We start from the raw sequence: 20,899 nt of genomic DNA, 5'->3' as shown, positions 1-20,899 counted from the left end.
AATTAGTAAACACTTGTAGGAATGAATTAAAAAAATGAGGGTCAATCCCAGACCAATGATATTGACTGGTGGCATATGAGTCATGGATGATGAATACACATGTCATATATCAAATGCCAAATTGTTCAAGAGTGTTACCTCTTGATCAAGGACGATAGACACAATAGACATAATAATCAATGGTCTTATTCTGGGTAGGTGGCAAGTTCAAGGTTGTTTTTCTTCCTAAAGGAAAACGAAATAGATAGTACTCAGTTCATTAATACCTACATGACTACCTAATGTATGGTGAATGTAAGGAACTCTGGAGATAAGGTCTCAAGATTTTCATCATCTGCTCTGCTTTGTACGCCATAGAATGGATGCCCTCGAGCTGACAAGCACTGTGTCACAGTCACAAGCTCTAAGGTTGTTGTCTTAGGTCAGTGATTGTCAAGTTCTCTTCTTGGTTTGGGGTGGTTTCTTTAAAGATAGTCACTGTACGTCTAATAAATCTGAGGTATAATCAAAGAAGGCAGGGTCACCCAATGGTTCCATGGGATTGACATGGAGCATGACGTTGACTAATCCATATGTGATACGCTGACTTTATTAAAGGAAAAGGTCTAGTGTCATTAGGAAATGAGTCTATAGAATCATTTAGATATTCAGGTATCTTGTTCCTATGTTTTTGTCTCTTGGGTATTTATCTTATTATTATTATTAGTGAATTGATGAATTGATCAATGAAAATGTATAGATGGAATTGAAGAAAGAGAGGGCCAGTGATGGATCTATGATGACCACCGGTGGCGTATGAGTCATGGATGATGAATACGTGTCTGGAACACTGAGGTCCATAAAGAGAGTAATCGAGTCTATTCTCTCAGTTGAATATGATCCAATAAACAGATGTCGGGAATATACAAGGATCTTGTTCCTTTTGGTTTGTTTGTTTATTTTAACTCAACAATGTCCTTGAAAAGGCAGTAAATTATTAATTTTATCAAGACTGGGAACCCTTAGGTTCCCATCTTAGTGATTTTGTGGCTGAGTAGGCAAAAACACTTGTGCTGCATATAGGATGTCTCCAGGGAAAAAAGCAAATACAAACAAGATTTTAAAAAAACAAACCAACAATCACTTGTGAGAATTTCTCATTTGTGAGTTGAACTAGATGATTTTTTTTGTGGAATACCATTTTCCCCTGAAAATTGATGTTTTACTCTGGGTCCCTGGACTTTGATGCTATTATTATAAAATAATCAATGACAAAATGGTTAAATAAATATACTAATAAATAAAGAAGAAGAGTGTGAAGAGTTCCCCAAGAAAGAACATTTTTGGTCTGCAAGGCACACTAGTGATATAATTTGGAAACACTGAAGCCCATTAAAAAACCAATAGATCTAGCATGTTACCTCTTCAGCTAAGGAACTATAGACAGAGAAATGTAATGTCAACTTCAGTGCTCTGAGTCTGTTTAGATTTTATTGTTGTTCATTTTGTTAAGGATCATATATAAATATTATGAAAATAAATGCTGAAATACTGAGTAAAATAATGAGGAAAGCAAGGAACAAGGGATAGAGCGTCTCAATTTTTCTACTATCTGCTCTGCTTCATACTTCTTAGAGTGGGAGCCTCGAGCTGATTTACATTCCTTCGTGGTCGCCTCTGTGTTTGGAGGATGGAGACGATGTGAGTCAAAATCAAAGTCCTTGTCTTGGTGTGAGTCATTTTGTAAAGGGTAGTCACTGTATTATGTATTCACTGTATTATAGGATGTAGACATCTGCTCAAAGAAGGCCAACAGTGGCCCAGTGTTAAAATGGGATTGATACGAAACATTGGGCTGAGTGATCCATGTAAGATACAGTGTAGTTCTTGATCAAGAGCTATTTATGTGTCAATTAGTCTAGAGGCAGATTTTAGGTATATTAAGCCCTTGTCCTTGAGTTTTGAGAAATATGGGTTTTTAAAAACTAGGCTATTATTGAATTGAAGAATTAGTCAGTAAACAAATATAGAAATTAATGAAGGAAAGGAAGGTCCATCTGTCCCAGGAATGACGACTAGTGGCATTTTCATGATGGCTGATGAATATAGGTGTCTGGAGCTCTGACGTGTCACGCCAAGTGAAATCTAGACTCTTCCCCACGATGGAGTGATTCTATAGGCGGATGTTGGGAACAGAGAAGGATCTTCTTCTTGGTCTTTGTATTCATAGATTGTCATTCTAGTGTTATATCTGGATCAATGGAATAATCAAATGAATATATCAATCAACAGTGACGAAGAGGTGAAGCACCATCCAAATTATGAAAATATGTGGTGAGGAAAGAACTACTATTAATATATCTTACAGACACTCAATTCCTTTAGGAAACAAATGGTTCAAAGGTGTTACCTCTTTACCTAAGGGGGATACCAACAGTGTAATTAATAGTCAGGGTCCTTATTCTGGGTCAGAGAAAATGAAGTTGTATTAGTACCAATTAATAGATACCCAAAGCAGTAATTTAGGGGAAGGGGGAATATAGGAACCAGGAGCTGGCATCTCAGACTTGTGTCGTCTTTTCTGCCGTGGTAATGGGACCTATGGTTGCCTCTGTTAGGAATATAGACCAGTGTGAGTAATCGTCAAAAGTTTTGCCTTGGTTTGGGGGTTTAGTTTAAGGGGGACCATTATATTATCAAAGAGTATGACTAATAATCAAGGAAGGCCTCTGTATCCCACTGGAAAATATGGTGTTGACATGGAGCATTGTGTTGCTTATTCCACAAATGAAACACTGAGGTCAAGTAAAGAAGGAGATTGAGTGTTTTGAGGAATGATTCTTTAGACAGATGTTAGGTATGTTTAAGGAGCTTATTCTTGAAGTTTTGTGACAGGTATTTATCTTATTATTGTCAGTGAATTGATGAGTTAATCAATAAAGTATGAGTGAATAATGTATGAGTGAAAAAAATAAGGCCCATCCTGGAACCAGTGATGACAACTGGTGACGTACAGGTCATGGATGATAAATATGTGTCTGGAAGTCTGAGGCCACACACAAAAAGAAGTCTAGTCTGTTTTCTCTATTGAAAATGATCCTATATGGGATTCAGGAACATACAAGGGTCTAGCTCTTTTACTTTGGGCTCATGGATATTGATTCTATTATTATAATTGATCAATGACAGTACCACTAAACAAATACATGAATAAATAAGACAGAAGGGGTGAAGAACTGCCTAGATGACAATACGTGTGGTGAGGCAGGAAATGCTGCTAATTAAATTGTAAATACTGACGCCCCTTAAGAAATTCATATATATATGGTGTCCTTTGGCCAAGGATCATTTAGACCCTTATATGTTAGAGTCAATTTTATTGGTCTGGATCTGTTTCAAGTTAGAGATTATTCATTTTTTCAAGAGAAAAGTATATAAATATTGTGGCAATGAATATATGCCTAAACACCGTGTAAACGGAATGCAGAAAGCGAGCGTTGCTGGAGATAATATGCTTCTGCTCCTCTTTGTTCTTCTCAGATGGACCCACCAGCTGACTTGAGCTTCCTCCTTGTTCCTGAGCTGATTGGGCGCCTCTAAGCATTAGGAGCAGAGAGATCAAGTTGAGTAACTGCCCCGGTCCTTGCCTTGGTTTGGGGTTGTTTAAGGGTGTTCACCATATTACTAACAAGTGTCAAATACAATCAAAGAAAGCCACTTGTGGCCCAGTGGAAAATATGGGATTGATTTAAAGCACTATGTTGATCAATCCATAGAGCAAACACTGCGGCCAAGTAAAGAAAGAAGTCAGTGTCCTGAGGGGAAAATGATTCCACAGACAGATGTTAGAGATTCATAGGTTTTTCCTTTTACTTGTTTCTCTAGTTATTGAAGCATTGCCCAAGTAGGAGCATATGTGGTATAGCAAGAATTGCTATAAATATAAATTGAAAACACTGGTTCCTTTAAGAAATAAAATGTTTGAGGGTGTTATCTCTTTGGCCAAGGACCATACAAATGCTGGCAAGTAATAGTTTTGTTGGTGGGTCTGTTTGAGGTTGTTCATTTTGTTAAGAAAAATGTATAATCATTATGAATCCTGACAAATAACTAAATACTGAGTAAATGAAATTCAGACAGCAAGAATCAATAGAGATACTTGCTTCAATCCTTTGAATTTTCTACTCTGTTGTGTACTCATAAGATGGATTGAGCTGATTGGATTCGGCCTTCTGCCGTGGTCCTGCCTCTGTGTGCTAGGGGCGTAGAGACCACGGTGAGTAATGGAGTTCTGGTATTTGTGTGTTACTTTTTAAAGGGTATTCCCTCTATTAGTTAAAAAAGTGTGAAATAAAATTAAAGAACGGCAATGTGGCCCAATGATAAAATGAGATTGATATGAAGCGTTATGTTGATTAATCCATAGATAAAACACAGGGAATGATTCAAGAGAGATTTAGTGTATTTGCAAAATTATTTTATAGACATATGGCGCATTCAAGGATCTTGTTCTTAAGTTCTTTGTATCTCTAGTTTATTTTATTATTATTACTAGATTGATGAATCAATCAATAAATTTGTAGATATGAATGAAGAGAAAGCGGACCGACCCTGGACCGATGGTGACGACTGGTGACATAGCAGTTGTTGATGACGAATGACACATCTGGAACTCCGTGATCCAACCCGAAACGGAATCGAGTCGATCCCTCTGTTGGTAATGATCCTATGGAGTGATGTCCCCATATACAGGGATCCTTTTCTTGTTATTTGCAGTTACGGATTTTGATTCTATTATTATAAATGGATCAATGAAATAATCAAGTGAACATTTTTAAAAAATAAAAATGCAGAGAGGGATGCATTTTCCATTCATGAAAAAGTGAGTGAAGGAAGAAATATCATTTATATATATAATTTATCTTTTTAATACTGAATTTAATGAAGGAATGAATGTTTACAGAATATTCCCTCTGTGGGTAAAGATGATAGAGATCATATAATTAAGAATCAATATTCTGGTTCCTTGTCAGCGGCAAGTTGGATGTTCATATTCTTAAGAGATAATGATGTTAGTATGACTTATTACTTATTGTACTTACTAATCCCTAATTGATTGACTATGTTAAATGGGGAAAGCAAGGGCCAGTGAGTAGATGGTCTCAATCTCTGCATCATCTGCTCTGCTTCTCCTCCTAATGGACTCACCCAGTTGATTTACTCATGATGCATGCTCACCTGCTCTACAGTTACTTCTGTGCCTTAGGAGTGTAGAGACTAGTGTGAATAATAAAGTTCTTGTCTTGGGTTGAGTGGTATTTAAATGGCATCCATTGTGAAATTAAACTATAAATATAATCAAAAAGGATAACCATGGACCGATGTTCAAATAGAATTGGTACGTAGCATTATATTGACCAGACCACATACAAACACCAAGGAAGACAGATGTCAGGAATACTCAAGGATCTTCTTATTCTTTGTGTAGTGGATTTTGATTCTATTATTAACTGATCAATGAAAGAATCAAACAAATATTTAAATAAATAAGAGGAAGGGGGGGAGCGTTGTCCATTCATGAAATTATGCATGAAATCAAATTAATATGAATATAACTAAACTTTGAATTCTATTAAGAAATAGATGATTCTAGGGTGTGGTCTCTTTGGCTAAAGATGAGAGAGACAATGTAATTAATAGTCAATATTCTTTTCACTGGCAAGTGCTATGTTCATTTCTTGAAGAGAAAATGAAGTGACCAGATCATTAATATCTAAGTGACTGATTAGATATCTAAGTGACTGACTAAGTGCAGAAAACAAGCATCAATGGAGAAATGTCTCAATCTTTTTATCATCTGCTCTGCTTTGTACTCTTGATAATAGACTTAACAGCTGATTTAGGCATTTTTGGGCATGTGCTCTAAGGCTGGCTCTGTGAGTTAGCAGCAGAGAAAACAGAATGAGTAATAGCTAAATTTCTTGTTTTGCTTTGGGAGGTTTGTTTAAGGGTATTCACCATGTTATTAAAAAATATGATATATAATCAAAGATGTCCAACCCTGGCCCAGTGTTAAAACAGAATTGATTTGAAGCATTTTATTGACTAATCCATATATGAAACACAGGATGATTAATAAAAGGGATCTATTGATAGGACAAGTTATTCCAATTTTTCAATCTCTCTTGGGTTTTTGAGAATTATAGATCTTTTTGATTAGTAGGAGTAAATTGATGAATTAATCGACAAAATGTAGAAATGAAAAAAGAAAAGGGGATCAATTCTGGACCACTGATGACCACTGGTGGCGTGTGAGTCATAGATGACGAACACGATGTGTCTGGATCCCTGGGGCTCAACACAAAAAAGTCTAGTCCCTTCCCTATTTGGCAGTGACTGTATAGAGAGATGTTTGGAATAGGCAGGGATCTTATTTTTTGCTTGTATTCATATATTTTGATTGTACTATTATAAATGGATCAATGACTGAACCATGAAGACAAAGTATGAAGCATTGTTCATCTGTGAAAATATGTTCTGAGGCAAGAAATACCATTATTTTTATAGAGAAAAGGTTGAATTACAATGAGGTAAAGGGCTCAAGGGTGCTCTCTCTTTGGTGAAGGATGACATAGATGGTATAAATAATGGTGTTCTTTTATTTGGTTAGTGGGAGGTAGAGTGTGTTTGTTGACATAAGTGAAATTGAAATAATGTCCCATATCCTTCACCTAAATGTTTAAATTAATGAAATGTGGAGCGCAGAGACCAATGGAGATAAGGTCTCTTTTTAGCATCCCCTCGGTTTTGTACTCCTCAGAATGGCCCACCCAAGCTAGGGTAAGCGCTCTGCCGTGGTGTGGAGCTCAGAGTTTGCTTCATGTATAGAGGGTTGGAGGCCAAGGTGAGTGGTAGTTTAAGTTCTTATCTTGGTATGGGAGGTTTGTTTAAGGGCATTTGCTGTATTACTAGTGAGTGTGAAATCTTATCCAAGAAGGTCACCATGGCCCAATGGGAAATATGGGATTGAGATGAAACATTTTAACTGCTTTACCTATTAATTAGACATTGAGGTCAATTTAATCTAGTGTTTGGGGAAATGAGTCCCTAGACAGATGTGAGAGATATTCTTGATATTATGTTTCTCAGGTATTTAAATTTTTGTTATTAGGGAATAGAGGAATTAATCAATAAAAATATGCAGATAATAGGGAAAATTGAGCCAATCCTAGGCCACCGGCAGTGTATGAGTCGTGGAAGATGAATAATATGTGTCTGGAAGTCTGAGGTCCCACACAAAAATAATCTAGTCTACTCCCTCTGTTGGAATTGATCCTATAGGCAGAGTTTAGGAATATGCAAGCATCTTGCTATTTTACTTTGGGTCCATTGATAATAATTCTATTATGATAATTGATTCAATGGCTAGAACATTAAATAAATATATAAGGAGTAGGATGAGGCATTGCCCAACTATGAACATACATGGTGAGGAAGGAAAAGCTATTAATAGAAACTATAATTACCACCCAATAAAAAAAAAGGATACCAATGTGGTTATGGATCAAAATGACACTGATAAGTAATAGTCGATTCTATTGCCCTTGGTTGGTCTCAAGTTTAAGGTGGTTCATTTTGTTAAGAGAAAAGATATTAATATTAACAATAAATATCTAAATGAGTAAATGAAATGTGGAAAACAAGGAGCAATGGATAGAAGGTGTCCATCCCTTTATCAAGTTCTCTGCCCTGTTCTTGTCAGAGAGGAAGCACGCGTGCTCGCTTATGCATCTGTTTGTGGTCACGGGCGTGATGGTGTCCTTGATGGGTTGGGAGCACGGAGACCAACGTGAGTGATATTCAAAGTTCCTGTCTGGGGGGTTTGTTAAAGGGTGTTCACTGTGCTATTAAAGGTGTGAAATATAGTGAAAGACGTAAAACCCTGGCCCAATGATAAAATGGAATTTATATGAAGCATTGTATTGAGTAATCCATATATGAAATACTGAGGACTATTAATGAAAGGGATCTATTGATATGACACGTTATTCTATAGCCTGATATTAGGTATATTAAGTACTTGATTCTCAGGTTTTTGAGAATTATAGGTTTTTTATTATTAATAGTAAATAAACAAATTTAGAATGAAATAAGAAAAGCAGGTAAACCCTGGACCAGGCATGATGCCTTGTAGCATATGGACCATGGATGATGAATAACACATGTCTGGAACTTGAGGTCCAACCCAAAGTGCAACCTAGTCTATTTCCTCTTTTGCAAGTAATCCTATAGACAGATGGTAGAGTTCCTCAAGAACTTTGTGCCTCTACTCTTAGTGTTCATGGATTTTGATGCTATTTTCATCTAAGAATCAATGGAAGAACCCATAAACCAATATTGAACTGAATAAAGATTAAAAGGGTGAGGTATGTTCCAATTATTATGATATATTATAAGGAGAGAAATACTATTAATATGATTTGGAATGAACACTAAGTTATTAAGGGTGTTACCTCTTTAACAGTCATATAGACCTTGAGAAGCATCGTCACTGTTCCTGCTCTGCATCAGGTACAGGTCCGCTTTTGCTTTATTACGAGTGAATGAAAGGTGGGATGCAGACAGTGGAGATAACGTCTCAATTTGCTATCATCCCCGCTGCTTCGTGCTCCTCAGAATGGGTGCACTCTAGCCCGTTTGGGCGTTCCGCCATAGTTGGGAATATGAATAGGTGAAGGAAAATGTGGCCAAGCCGTGATGACTTAAGCACATGAAATGTAACAAAATATAACAAGCCGAGCACTCATCTGTGGTTTTCTGGTTGGTTGGTTAATTGCTAAATAGGAAAATAGTTTATATAATTAAGTAAGTGACCAAACAGCTCTGTAAATTAATGACGGCCAAGTATGGACCATTGGTGAATATCTTTTATTATTACAAGAGCTATTGAGTTCACTAAGTTCCATTACAAAGATACATAGTCTGTTATTACTTTGGCAATGAGCAGCTAAATAACACTGTTATTCGGTGCCATTTTCTTGAGTGCATGCAAAAATATTGATTTTATCATTACAGCTGAGTAAAGTAACAAGTTAATAGTAATTAATTGCTGGAAGGGACAACGTATAGGCCAGTGATGCACATGTGTTGAAATAATGGTTATGATTTAATCTTTTCTGCTCGGCTGATGTCCCTCTTGGGAAAAAAAATGGCTTTTACAAGTTTGGGTAAGGAAGATGTAGACAAATGTGGACAATAGCATTTCCATTCTAGGTTTCTGGGAATTTAAATATTGTTCAGTTTTGTTCAGAAGAATGAATTATTGGTCAAATTAATTTATGAATGAGTAATAAATAAAGTAGGGTCAAGCCTTGTTCATTGCTGAAAAAATTTTTTGAAACACAAATTGGGATGAATTTAATTCTATCCAAGTGTGGCCCACTTATACAGAAGATTTAAGTGGGTTTGTTTTTTTTTTTTTTGAATAACAAAATAAAAGTTTATTTTATTAGAATTAGGAATGTTTTCTCCCTCTGGGCAACCTGATATTTACATGTATGATCACATATATGGGTGGAGGCATTGAAACTGGTAAGTTTCATAGTCAAATTTTATTCTTGATTCAGGTGGTGGCATTAAGGGTGTTAATTTTTTAAATGTAAAATCAGTAATTGAGTTAATTTAATAAAAAAGAGGTAGGGTGTGTGTGTGTATGTGTTTGGGGCAGGGGGGAGGTTGTATTAAGGGACACGGCCCAACGTTTAAGATTAATCTAAGCATGCTCACTTTACATCTGTCAGAGTATCAGAGCAAAATCAAGATCTAGGATGGTTCATTCTTTCTAACTTGTACTTTCTCTTCCCCAGAATTGGTGCTCATTGAGGAAGGTCTTGGCTTGCCATGTCTCTGGGAAGGGAGCCTGAAGACTCGTGCAAGTAATACAGGGTTCTTGTCCTTGAGGGCTGTTTGTTCATGAGTGTTCACTGTGTTATTAAAAATGAATAAATTGCTACATCCATACACAAAATTAAAGAAAACCAAAGGCTAGAATGTGTTTCAAACCAAGGTTTAGTATACGTCTGAACAGTACAATAGTGTAATTATATTATTTTTAATACCATTCTGGAAAATTGAGGTAGGATATAAATAAATCAGGGGTGTCACCTCTTTGGGTAAAGGTCATATAGACAGAGAACAGCCATAGTCAATGTACTTGCTCGGGGTCCATGGTGCTTTCCAGTTTGTTATTTTATTAAGAAAACAGAAATTAACAATTTCTTGAATTCATTAACTTCCAAAAGCTAAGTCAATCAAAGGGAAGGAGCATTTGATGGATAGAATTTCACATCATTCCCCCCTTTTATTTTACAAAAGATGCTCTTGGATATTTTTTTAATTTAAAAAAAAATTGACCATAAAATGCATATTCATTTCCCATTATCTTTACCATCTGCTCTTGACTCCACAGAATGGAAGTCCTTGGGCTGTAGTGATCAGACTTTATGGCTGCCTCTCCGTGTTAGAAGCATAGCATTCACGGCGAGTGATAGCTGAAGTTCTTGTCTTGTTGGGGTGGCCTGTTGAAGGTATTCACTATATTATCAAAAGGTATGGTGTGTCATCAAAGAGAGTCACTTGTAGATCGATGATGAGATTGTCTTATAAACCAAGGTTCATGATTAATCCAATTCCGCACAACAGAAGCCCTTTGACAAAGGATCTCTAATCTGTTAGCTCTGATGGTAAGGAACAGGGAGTCAGATATCGGTAATACTCAGTTCTTATGTTGGGTTGTGCACTCAACGGTGCTTGTATTATGAAAATTATTTTACTGAAAATATTATCAGTAAAATGATAAATAAATTGATAAATACCAAGGAGTTTCCCTTATGAGCCTGAGATAAGAACGTAGTAGAAAACATTGTTTATGATTAATTTCTGTCTTGTTCACCCCATGCTCACTAAATTAAAACCTTTTTATTTGTTAACATCCTCTTTACATTCCACAGGATGGATGCACCTGAGCTAATTGAATTATTCTTCAATCATGAAGATTTCCAATATGGGTAAGGAACATATGAGTAATACTCAGAGTCCTAGGTTGGGTGGTGATTTTATGGGTTTTTCATTAAAGAGGAATAAATGTATTTAAATTTAAAAAGGGCATGCATAGACATATGATCAGAATGTGTTATGAACCAAAGTTTATGACTAATCCAGTTTAGTAAAAATGAGATGCCTGCATTTTCAGAACTTAAATGTCCATTTTATGTTTGTCCTATTGATTATTTAAATCCCCCCACTTGATAACAATCTAGACTGATACTCATTGAGGATGTGTTCAGAGGTTGATTAGATCGACGGGTTCATGTCTCAAAAATTGTCCAAATTAAATGCAGAGGAGCATGGCTGGGCCAATGATGCGAATGGAATGCATCTGAATTAAAATCATGATCAATCATTTTTTGTACCACTGAGGTCCTTTGCAAAAGAGAATGATCCCAGGAAAGTTCAAGAATGTCACTGGGGTTTGAGAAAGTTATTGGGTATTTCATATTATTAGTGAATAAATCAATGAAACATTAAAGAAATACATTCATGAATAAAGAAAAATGTCAAAACCTGGACCAATTTCAAGGATATGTTAAAACAAAGAACATTATTCAGTTCTGAAATACTTTGGTCCGTTAAAAAAAGTAGATCAAGGTTTTTACCACTTTGTGTAAGAAGCAGATGGAGAGAGGCATTTAATAGTTAATATTCTGCATCTAGTTTTAAGTGGATTCCTGGGTGTTTGATTCACGAAGGAAAAAATCTGATTAAACAAATCATTAAATAATGGACAACTACATAAATGAGAAAATGTTTACAGTAGGCTTGTGGAAAGGGGACCTCCCAAAGCACTGTAAAAGAGTTACTTAACTTGCCCACCAAGATGAGGTCTAAGTATGAACCAATGACATGTGTATTTTATTCTTTTTTACATCTGTTTTTGTATCCCACATAATGGATGCTCCTTGGCAGTTTCGATTATTATTTAATGATGTAGATCAAGACTGTTACCTGTGTGGCTAAGGAGAGTATAGATCAGGGTAAGTAAATGATTAAGTTCTTATTTTTGGTTTAGGCATTTTGTTTATGGATGATGACTGTATTATTTGAAAAGAATAAATGGTTTCTTGCAATCATAAAATCAAAGAAGATCATTCAAGGACCAGTGATAATGTGTTCTCATTACGGTCATGGCTAATTAATTTTGCAAACCTGAGGTCCGTTAAAAATAGGATTTGGCTACTCCCTCTTGGATTATGGATAGATTTTAGTATAAGTCAAAGTTCTTGCTCTTGGGTTGTGTTTTCCTTGGTTTTATTTTTTATTTTTATTTTTATTTTTTTATTGCCAATTAAATACAGTTTTAATTTCATAGCTAAACAATGAAGGATCACACACTGAAGTCAATACTCATACCTATCGCTAGACATTTCACTCTACGCTAGTCCATATATACAGCGAAAAACGGTCACAAGGTATGGCCTAACAAATTCCTTGGTTTTATTATTTTGCTAAAAATAATAAATGATTAAACAAATAAAAAGTAAATGCTCTGGTCAAATTATAGTGGCCACTCATGGCTCATGATGAGATTATGTCCTGAAACGAGGAATTGTTTGACTTGGGTCCACCGTTTTACTCTGTTCAATTAGACGGATTATTTAATGGACTCTTATTTAAGAGTCCATTTTTTCCTGTTGGACAGTAGATCCCTTGTTGTTGATTTTAATTTTTTGAAAATGATAATAAATAAGGAAAACATACATAGATAAAGACAATTAAATTGGCCAAGAGTATTCTAATGATAAAATTTCATGAAACAAGAATTACTCTCAATCCAATCATGCTTCTCTGAAGTCCATTAACCAAAAAAGATTTAATCTGTGACCTCTGTGTGAAATGAGGACAGAGACAGATGTTAAAATATTTAGTGGTTTTGTTCTTGTGTTTTGGTGAGTTCATGGAGTTCACGGTCTTATTGTTATTTAGTAGATAAATTTATCAAAAAGTAAATTAGAAGAGGGAAGATCAGGGACCAGTACTGAAAATGTGCTTTGGAGCAAGGATTATGATTATTCAAATTCTGCTCCACTGACGTCTATGAAATAAAATATTAATCTTTTATGTCTTTGTTTTAATAGTGTATAATACGTCTTACTATTCTGAATGTAGTACTGAAATGTCCTGTGGAGGGTTGCATGTCACTCTCAGGTATAAATTCAGGTCACTCAACTTATTTGGAGGTGCTGGCAGGAGACCCCTGTACCCCATTTAAAAAATTTTCTGGTGCTCAGTATCTGAGAGAGTGCGCAGATAACTGAAATTGAGGTATTAATTTCAGCTCAAAAGTGTATACTGTCCTTAATCTGTGCTCGGCCCGGTGTTGGGTATGGTGTTCATACATGAACCAAATCTAGTTCCAGTTGTCAAGGAGCTCTTTGGCATTATAAGATAAAAATAGAATATTTTATTATAAATGTAAATTTGTATTTATATGAGTGTAAACATTCAATAGGATAGGGCATGTAGATGGGTGTTGCATAAGCACAGAGGGTGTGTCCTTAGCTCAATCTCAAATTTCAGGTGCTTTATGATCCAGTGACAAGTTAGAGGCCATACTCATAACATACCTTGCTCTGCCCCTTGTTCCTAGCCCAGAAAGCAGAAGTGATAAACATCTGTTGAATGAGCAATTGAATAAATGATGATTGAAAGAAATAAAGAATGAATGAAGCCATGAGTTAGTGAATGGGAGATCTTTGAGTAAACAAAGGGATGACTGAATGAATGAAGTTAATGCGTGTGCAGATAAGTGAATGAATGAAGAATGAATTAATGAGTGACTAAATCATAAGTGAATAAATGCATGAATAATGGATGGGTCAGTGTGTACATAAATAAATCAGAAAATGAATGAAAGACTGAATTTCATTGAGTCGATAAATGAAAGATGAGTACTGAAATGAAAGTGAATGAATGAGTTAATGAAGCTCTGAGTGAGTGTATGAAGTAATGGATAAATAAAAGTTAATTAGTGATGAGGGATGAATGAGTCTGTATGAATCAAGCAACGAATGAGTCAATGAATAAACAACTAAGTGAACCAATGAATCATTTAACAAGTCAAGAGATGAATGAGTGAATAAATGAATCAATCAATCAATGAGGATAAATCAAATAAATTTATGAATCAGTAAATAAATCAATGGTTGAGACAATAAATTAATCAGTAAATGAATAGGTAAATGGATGAATAAATGAATATGTATGAGTGAATGAATAAAGTCATGAGTTAGTAAATGAGTCAATGAGTGTTATTTAATTGAGGAATAAATTAACTTCTTTGTAAAGAAGTAGATGAGTGAATGAGTCAAGAAATGAGTGAATGAATCACACGCTCACCCTGGCTGCTCTGGAGAGAGTTAGCCATGCCCCAAACTCAGAGCACATTATAAACACCTTGACCATCCCACTCTATCACGGGCGTTTGTTTAGGTGTCATCACGAAACTGATGTGCTTTGAGGGCGAGGAACTGGGTCAGATTCCTCTGTTTCCCCAGTGCCTGCCCAGCCCTGAGTCTCGTAGGTGCCCAGTGAGTTACTGCTGAATGAATGAATAACTAAAAATACATGTGCTTTTGTGGAACCAGGGTGGCCTTTCTCCCAGTGGCCTGGGAGCCATTCTGTGTTGTGTCTGTGGCATCCTCCCACGCAAGTGCACGTTCTCCCTTGAGTCCAGCTTCCTGTGTCCAGTGCCAGACAGTGAGCAATGATACTGGCAGTTCTGACCTGCCTGGACATTGGCCCATCCTTGGGCAACATTGGCTTGGCATGGTGGAATGGAAGCCCTGGGCCTTCCCGAAAGCTGCCTGGGGCTCTGCCAAGGCAGGAGATCAAAAATAACTCAGTTATTTTGTGTTTATACCTCCAAGCAGTGGGCCCAACTACCTTGCCCCACTCCTTACCTTTCCAAGCAAACCAAGTTCCTCCTTGTCCTAGTTTTGGAACCACATCTGTGGGTCAGATGTGAAGCACATCTGGACCATCTGCCTCAGCTTCTTCATCTGTGAGGCCATCCCTTGAGGGTAATGATAGATCCCTCCTGAGATGTTGTGAGCTTGTTTTAACAAGAACGGTCAAATACAGTTATCCATTAAATGATATAATACATGCCATGTATATAAGGTGGTCCCTGGGAGGGAACAGATGCCTCAAAAATATTTGCCAGTTATTGCCATCCCCACACCACGTGGCTGCAATTGATTATTTCTATGGTACTTATTTAAGAGCGCCTGAATGGATGTGATACCAAAATTCCCTCTCTTCAGAAGAACGGAAGTTTCATCTAAGTTCTGGGAAAAATGCCAGTTTGGATGGAATAGGCCAGCCCAGACCACATACCTTTAAGGCAGCCTAGCACACCCTTCTACGAGAGATGTGCAACAAGAAAAGTAAGTTCTCAACACCTTGGATCTCTCCATGGGGCAGTCACCTAAGGCCCAACCATCCTCCTTCCCTGGATCCCTCCCTCACTTCCTTTTTCACTAAATGTATGTCTAGCACCTGCGATGTGCCTCACTGTGACGCCTCAGCTTCCTCTCTTGTCTTTGCTGGCTCCCGACCCTGGGTTCTGTTTCTCACTCCTAGCCTTGTATCCTTCCTTGGAACTTGGTCTTGGTGCTGGACCACCTATCTTGGAACGCAGGCCTCTTCTTCCTGTGGATTTGAATGGAAGACTCAACTATCGGTCTTACTTCCAACTGAATAAAATAACCTCCCCTTCTTAATATTGGACATTTGGGACCCTAATTTTGACCCCCCTAGGTTGGCTTCTTCCCACCTGGGCAAGCTCCAGTTCCTCGGAATTCAGGCCACGTGGGTTGCAGGGGGGACCTCTGAAGGCTGACACTGGGCAGCAGGGTCAATATTCAAGTCTTTGGGCCGAAATCTAAGGTCACTTGGCATATGTGTTTAGGCACAGGAGACAGAAATTAGGCTCTCATTCATTCCCCAGAATTTCTCGGATAAATGAGCTATACAACCTCACAGCATTCAACAACTTCCAATTTTTGTTTTCTGGTGCTTCCCACCGATTACTCAGCCTTGTGCTAAGCCTAACACAGACGTCTCCTCCCCTTCACACCTTCTCAAACCCTTGCCCTCTTCCTTGGCGTCTCACATCCCTTTGTTCAGGTTTGCTCTTTCTTATTCATCCTTCTTATGTGCCTCCAACAGATCCCATATTACATTGTTAATTATGAGCTGCTAATTTCTTCTAATGGGCTATGCACTTCTTAAGGACAAGTCTTTCTTTGGTGTTACGGCCAACCAGAAGGTGTAGGCATTAGGAAATGTTGGTGAATTAATCATTCATTTGTGCTTTCATTTATTCAAAAAGTATTTGGCCGTTTTATGTGACAGGGCTGTGCAGTAAATATGCACTCGTGGAGCCCATGTCTTGCATGGGAAAGAGCTTTTAAACAAATAATCCTGATACGTGCTATATGAAGACAAGTTGCTGGGGCACTAGTGACCCAGCCCACTGGGTTGGTCTTGTTTGGTGGTCACTGCTTGATCCCAAAAATAAGCTCCCATTGCTTCTCCCTCTTATTTTGGAGGGAAACTTTAAGTAGAATAAGTCCAAAGCTGTGGTGAGTGCTGGCCAGCGGCTTTGGCTTCCTGGGGTTGAGTCAGGGGGTCTTTGGGTCTGTGGAACAGTAAGAGATGGGTAGATTTGGGGGTTTCTGAAGCTATTACTTGGTTCTTACCTGGGTAGGTATGACTGTGAAACATTGCACCCCACTCACCACCAAGCGTGTTAGAGATGAGTCTGCTGAGTGTCACTATTTGATCTCTCCTGGTCAGCTATCAATTGTTTTTCTTCGATGTTTTTCCACATGACAGTCTAAGGGTAAACTGGGGAATACGATTTGTCCTCTTCTTCCTCCTTTGCCACATTTCATTCTGGTTCCTGACGTGCTGCCTGAGTACAGTCCTATCCCAAGCATCACTTTGTGTTCTCCAGCAGACCTGGCAGTTGGGCGTGCTCTGTTCTAGTTTTCAGTCTCCCATTGCCTCAGACTTTCAGTCCCCACCTCAGCCCCCTTTCTGTCCCTTTACGTCTCTCCGGTGAGGTCCTGGGCCCCCTTCCTCGTCTCCCCTGCCACCTCCTCAGGTCTGGGTTGGCATGAGCCTCTGAACTGGTCTTTCTGCCCTGCCTCCAATCTGTTCTTCTCACTGTGGTCAGCATGAACATTCCAGAGTGCCCACCAAAGAGTCCCAGGCTCTGAAAACCCTTTTGTAGGTCCAGGAGGCCCCAGGACAAAGTCTGGTTCCCTTGGCCTCATGCTCAAGGCTCTTTGCTGCTTGGCCCCCAGCCACGCTTCCCCCCCCCCCCCCCGGCCTTGGGCTCCACCCAGCATGGCCTCCCCGAGTCCACAGGCACCTGTGTCTCAGCCCTCCCCTCACACTGCCCAGTGGTTGCAGGGCTTGTCCTGCTTCTCCAGGTGGGATGAGTCACCCCACACTCGGATCTGCTACGTGAGCTTGACCTCTATTCAGAAACCTCTCCTGTTGGCTGGCCATGATCTGCTTAGGGGTTCCCCTTCCCAACCAGATTGGGTGTTCAGTGTTGGATGCTTTGGGGGCCCCGCTCCCCAGAACCTGGGTGCAGAGCAGCTGCTCAGTAAAAATGCTGCTGGAGTGAAGGAATGAAGGAATGAACAAAAGAATGATTGTAAGGCCGTTCTGGGGGTCAGATTCCATCCCTGGCAGAGAACTGGGGTCCTTGGATGGAGACGAGCCCCTCCCTGTCACTGGCCTGTTCCTCCAAGCATCTCCAGTGTGCCACGGCCTGGGCCTCATTAGGAAATATGTAACCTTAATCCTTGAAATTGCCTGGGATGGAGCATGTTTTCACTCAGTGGCATGAACGCGGGGATTTTATTCCTTTCTTAAATAAATCTCACTCCCCCAGGAAGTTTGGACAGGATGTGGGCAGTCGGACCAGGGCTCAAAACTGAACATTTTGCGAAAGGCCTATTTCAAAATTTGAAACCCAGTGGCCACTGGCCAGGGCTGAGTCTGGCTTGCGGGGGTCGCCAGGGCCTCCTCTCAGACAAGGGAAGGGAAGATTGAAAACAAACCTTGGGCCGTCAGTGAGCAGGCGGAAGGTTTGCGAGACAGAATTCCACGGTTTGGTTTTGCTTTTCTGATGAAACTTGAGTGAGCTCGGTCGTCCTCATTAGCTCTCCTTTCAAGCTTTTGGCTGAAGCCTGGAAGCTCCCGAAGCCAGAGGGAGTTTGATTTGGTCCTGAAATTGATGGGACAGTGTGTGAGCTGTGAGCTAGATGGTGCTGGAGCTTCGGCCCCCGGGGCTTGGAGGGAAAGGGAGCCCAGGGGCAGGCCAGGGAGCTGTCCAGGCCACCCCCACGGAGGACAGGGGCCACCAGGCAGGGCTGAGAACCGGAGCTCGGTGGGCCCTGCTGTGGAGGTGAAAGAGAACATGAAATCAGTGTCTCACTGCCCCGATAAGGAAACTGAGGCCTGGGAAGGCAGAGCTGTGCCCCAGATCCCAGCAGGGCCTCGGTCGAGGGCCAGGCCGCTCTGACTCAATGTCCAATTCTCTTTACAGCCTCACTGGGCCCTTGCTGTGCGGAGCAATGATGTGGCGGGCTGGAGGGGCAAAGCAGGAAAGGGTTCGAACCAGCTGGAGGCCCACTTCTCAGCATCTGTGCCCCACTGGCCTTGGTGAGTGGACACTGGCCGCGGACCAGCTCTGAGGGTGGGGAGAGCCCCTGGGCCTCTCTTCTATTCTGATGTCATTTTTCTCTTCTCTTCCAGGAAGTACCCTGGTTTGTGCCTTTGGAGAAGTCACCAGGACCCTCCAACATTGTGTCCTCATCAATAAAATAGAAGTAAATTTCATTCATTTGTTCTGCAAAAACCTTGCTATGAGCCAAGCACCAACGGTGAGTATGGTGTGTGGGGTCTTCCCCGTGGAGGGCTTTAGGCTCCTAAACACACGGCCTCCTGTTTGCCCCCGCGTGAGGAATCTTCCTCCTCCAGTCTGAGCTAGCCACACTTGCCTCTCTGTCTTCCCCCTCCCCAGGCAGGGGCCCCCGTGTCCTTGGGTGACCTTCCAAAAAGGTGATGCCACCTCCTTCCCTCCGTCTGAGCCTTGATTCAGAGCCAGTGACTCTGCCCAGCTTAGCCTCAGTTTCCCCATCTGTAAAAAGGGAAATGGAATTACGACACCCATCCCTGCCATCTCCCCATCTTGGCTGTAGGGGAGACAGCAAAAATTCCTGACCCTCCTCACCTCCTCCCTGTCCTTCCAGGCCCTGAAGCCTCACGCATCATTTCAGGGCCATTCGGTGCTATTTTCATTTCCCTTGGAGCCAAGGCTTCTCCTACCGGCACGTGTTTTCTCAACACGATAAAATAAAAGACAACCCTGCTGGCTTGGCAGGGGCGCACCATCTGTCCCCGGCAGACGTCCCAGGTGTCAGCACGAGCTGGTGATCCCCCACCAGCCAGGGCTGCTGGCGGTTGCCCAGAGGGACGAAGGCGAGCCGGGCGCATGTGCCCCCTCACCCCTGCTGTCCCGGGCACTGCTGGGCTCCTGGAGTGGTTCTCTGGGGAACCCTGGGTCAGTGTAGGCTTCTTAAAGGGCTGGAGTGACCCCAGCTTTCTGGCCCTGGGGCCCACCTGCTGCTTCCCTGCAACTCGGGACCCCTGATCCCTGTCATTTGTGCCCAACCTTTCCATACATTTTCTTTGCACTGTCCCTCCAATTCCTTCCCCCCCCTAAACCCCAGTGCTCTGCAGGCCACATAGCTAAATATTGCAGCTGTTTGCTCAGCTGACAGGTGCCTGGGAACCTGCACCGCTGAATTTAAAGTGAGGGGAGGATCCCGAAGGTAACAGCATTCCATCCCCTTGAAGACCCAGACAGCAGAGAGTGAGCGGCTGCCTGCACCCAGTGGGTCTCTCTCCACTTGGCAGGCAGGGATGGCCTTGGCTGCCGGACCAGGCAGCTGTCTCCTAGTTTCCCCCCTGGGCTATTTCTCCGAGCTGCCCCTTCTCAGGGGCTGTGGCTGTCTGGGCCAGTTTAGATTTTTATCGCGAGGAAGAGGAGGCATTGTGGGGTCCCTGAGAGGGGCTGGAGAGGGCAGGATAATGTGGCTCCCCTAGATGGAGGCACTTCTCTGGGGCGCAGCTGGGTGCAAAGGAAAGTAGTTTGTGAGCTAGAAAGTGCCGGATGGATGCTAGGGAAAGGAGGAAGGGAGGTGTCACCCCTGCACACCCCCCAATCCCACAGCAAGCTGGCTACCCAGAGTCGGGGGTGCTGCCATGTTTGCCACCTCACTAGAGGCCCCCAGGGTTGCAGGAGTGGGTGTCACCATCTCCCTTATAGAGAAGGAAACCAAGGCTCAGATGATTCTGCTCTGTCCCCAGGCCCAGGGTGCATCCCACCCCCACAGACGCCCCCAGCCCTCTGCCCAGGATGGATGGGTGGGTGGCGGGTCTGAAACAGAAGGAGGTGCCTTAGGAGCAGAGCCTGCCTGTGTGTTGTTTTCCGTCCAAGAGCCTGGAGGTGAAGCCCCCTTTCCTGAGAGAGGTTTTGGTCTTGAAAACGCTGCAGCACATGTTTATGGTTTGCTCATCAGGACAAAAGAACTCAACAGAGTTTCCTGGCCCAGCTTCCCAGCTGGGTGACTTTTCCTAAAAGCTCTGCAGCAAAGGATCTGGGACCCTCCCTTTCTGCTTCTGACAGTTACCCCCAAACAGCATTTTGCAAAATTCACAAGAACTCAAAAGCTGCAGAATTGAGGGCCTTAGGCCTGGCCCAGCCCACCGGGGTTCT

General features: G+C 41.0%; 2 long non-coding RNA genes, 6 other non-coding genes and 1 pseudogene across 9 annotated transcripts; all 9 read left to right on the top strand.

Moving 5' to 3' along the window:
- Positions 1-48: 48 nt before the first annotated feature.
- On the top strand, positions 49-129 carry LOC119533712 (annotated as a pseudogene).
- A 228-nt stretch (positions 130-357) lies between these two features.
- Positions 358-7,789, top strand: LOC119531070. Of its 2 annotated transcripts, XR_005216194.1 has the most exons (5): positions 358-421; positions 1,615-1,680; positions 3,520-3,601; positions 4,563-4,696; positions 7,742-7,789. It is a non-coding gene; the product is annotated as an uncharacterized LOC119531070 (long non-coding RNA). The 2 variants fall into 2 exon arrangements; XR_005216193.1 differs by lacking the exon at positions 7,742-7,789 and having other exon boundaries at positions 4,563-5,283.
- On the top strand, positions 769-840 carry LOC119533672. Its single transcript, XR_005216789.1, has one exon. It is a non-coding gene; the product is annotated as a small nucleolar RNA SNORD113/SNORD114 family (small nucleolar RNA).
- Positions 2,964-3,035, top strand: LOC119533702. Its single transcript, XR_005216816.1, has one exon. It is a non-coding gene; the product is annotated as a small nucleolar RNA SNORD113/SNORD114 family (small nucleolar RNA).
- Positions 4,592-4,664, top strand: LOC119533708. The gene has a single exon (XR_005216820.1). It is a non-coding gene; the product is annotated as a small nucleolar RNA SNORD113/SNORD114 family (small nucleolar RNA).
- LOC119533695 lies at positions 6,264-6,338 on the top strand. The gene has a single exon (XR_005216810.1). It is a non-coding gene; the product is annotated as a small nucleolar RNA SNORD113/SNORD114 family (small nucleolar RNA).
- LOC119533706 lies at positions 7,198-7,273 on the top strand. Its single transcript, XR_005216819.1, has one exon. It is a non-coding gene; the product is annotated as a small nucleolar RNA SNORD113/SNORD114 family (small nucleolar RNA).
- A 360-nt stretch (positions 7,790-8,149) lies between the features above and the next one.
- LOC119533698 lies at positions 8,150-8,223 on the top strand. The gene has a single exon (XR_005216813.1). It is a non-coding gene; the product is annotated as a small nucleolar RNA SNORD113/SNORD114 family (small nucleolar RNA).
- Positions 8,224-9,899: 1,676 nt separating this feature from the next.
- LOC119531069 lies at positions 9,900-18,745 on the top strand. The gene is made up of 6 exons (XR_005216192.1): positions 9,900-9,914; positions 10,448-10,565; positions 10,989-11,045; positions 12,004-12,071; positions 15,319-15,482; positions 18,665-18,745. It is a non-coding gene; the product is annotated as an uncharacterized LOC119531069 (long non-coding RNA).
- The last annotated feature ends 2,154 nt before the right edge of the window (positions 18,746-20,899 follow it).

This window comes from Choloepus didactylus, chromosome 4 (genome assembly GCF_015220235.1).
Source record: "Choloepus didactylus isolate mChoDid1 chromosome 4, mChoDid1.pri, whole genome shotgun sequence".
NCBI classification, from domain to species: domain Eukaryota; kingdom Metazoa; phylum Chordata; class Mammalia; order Pilosa; family Megalonychidae; genus Choloepus; species Choloepus didactylus.
This window is presented reverse-complemented; position numbering and strand designations above follow the sequence as displayed.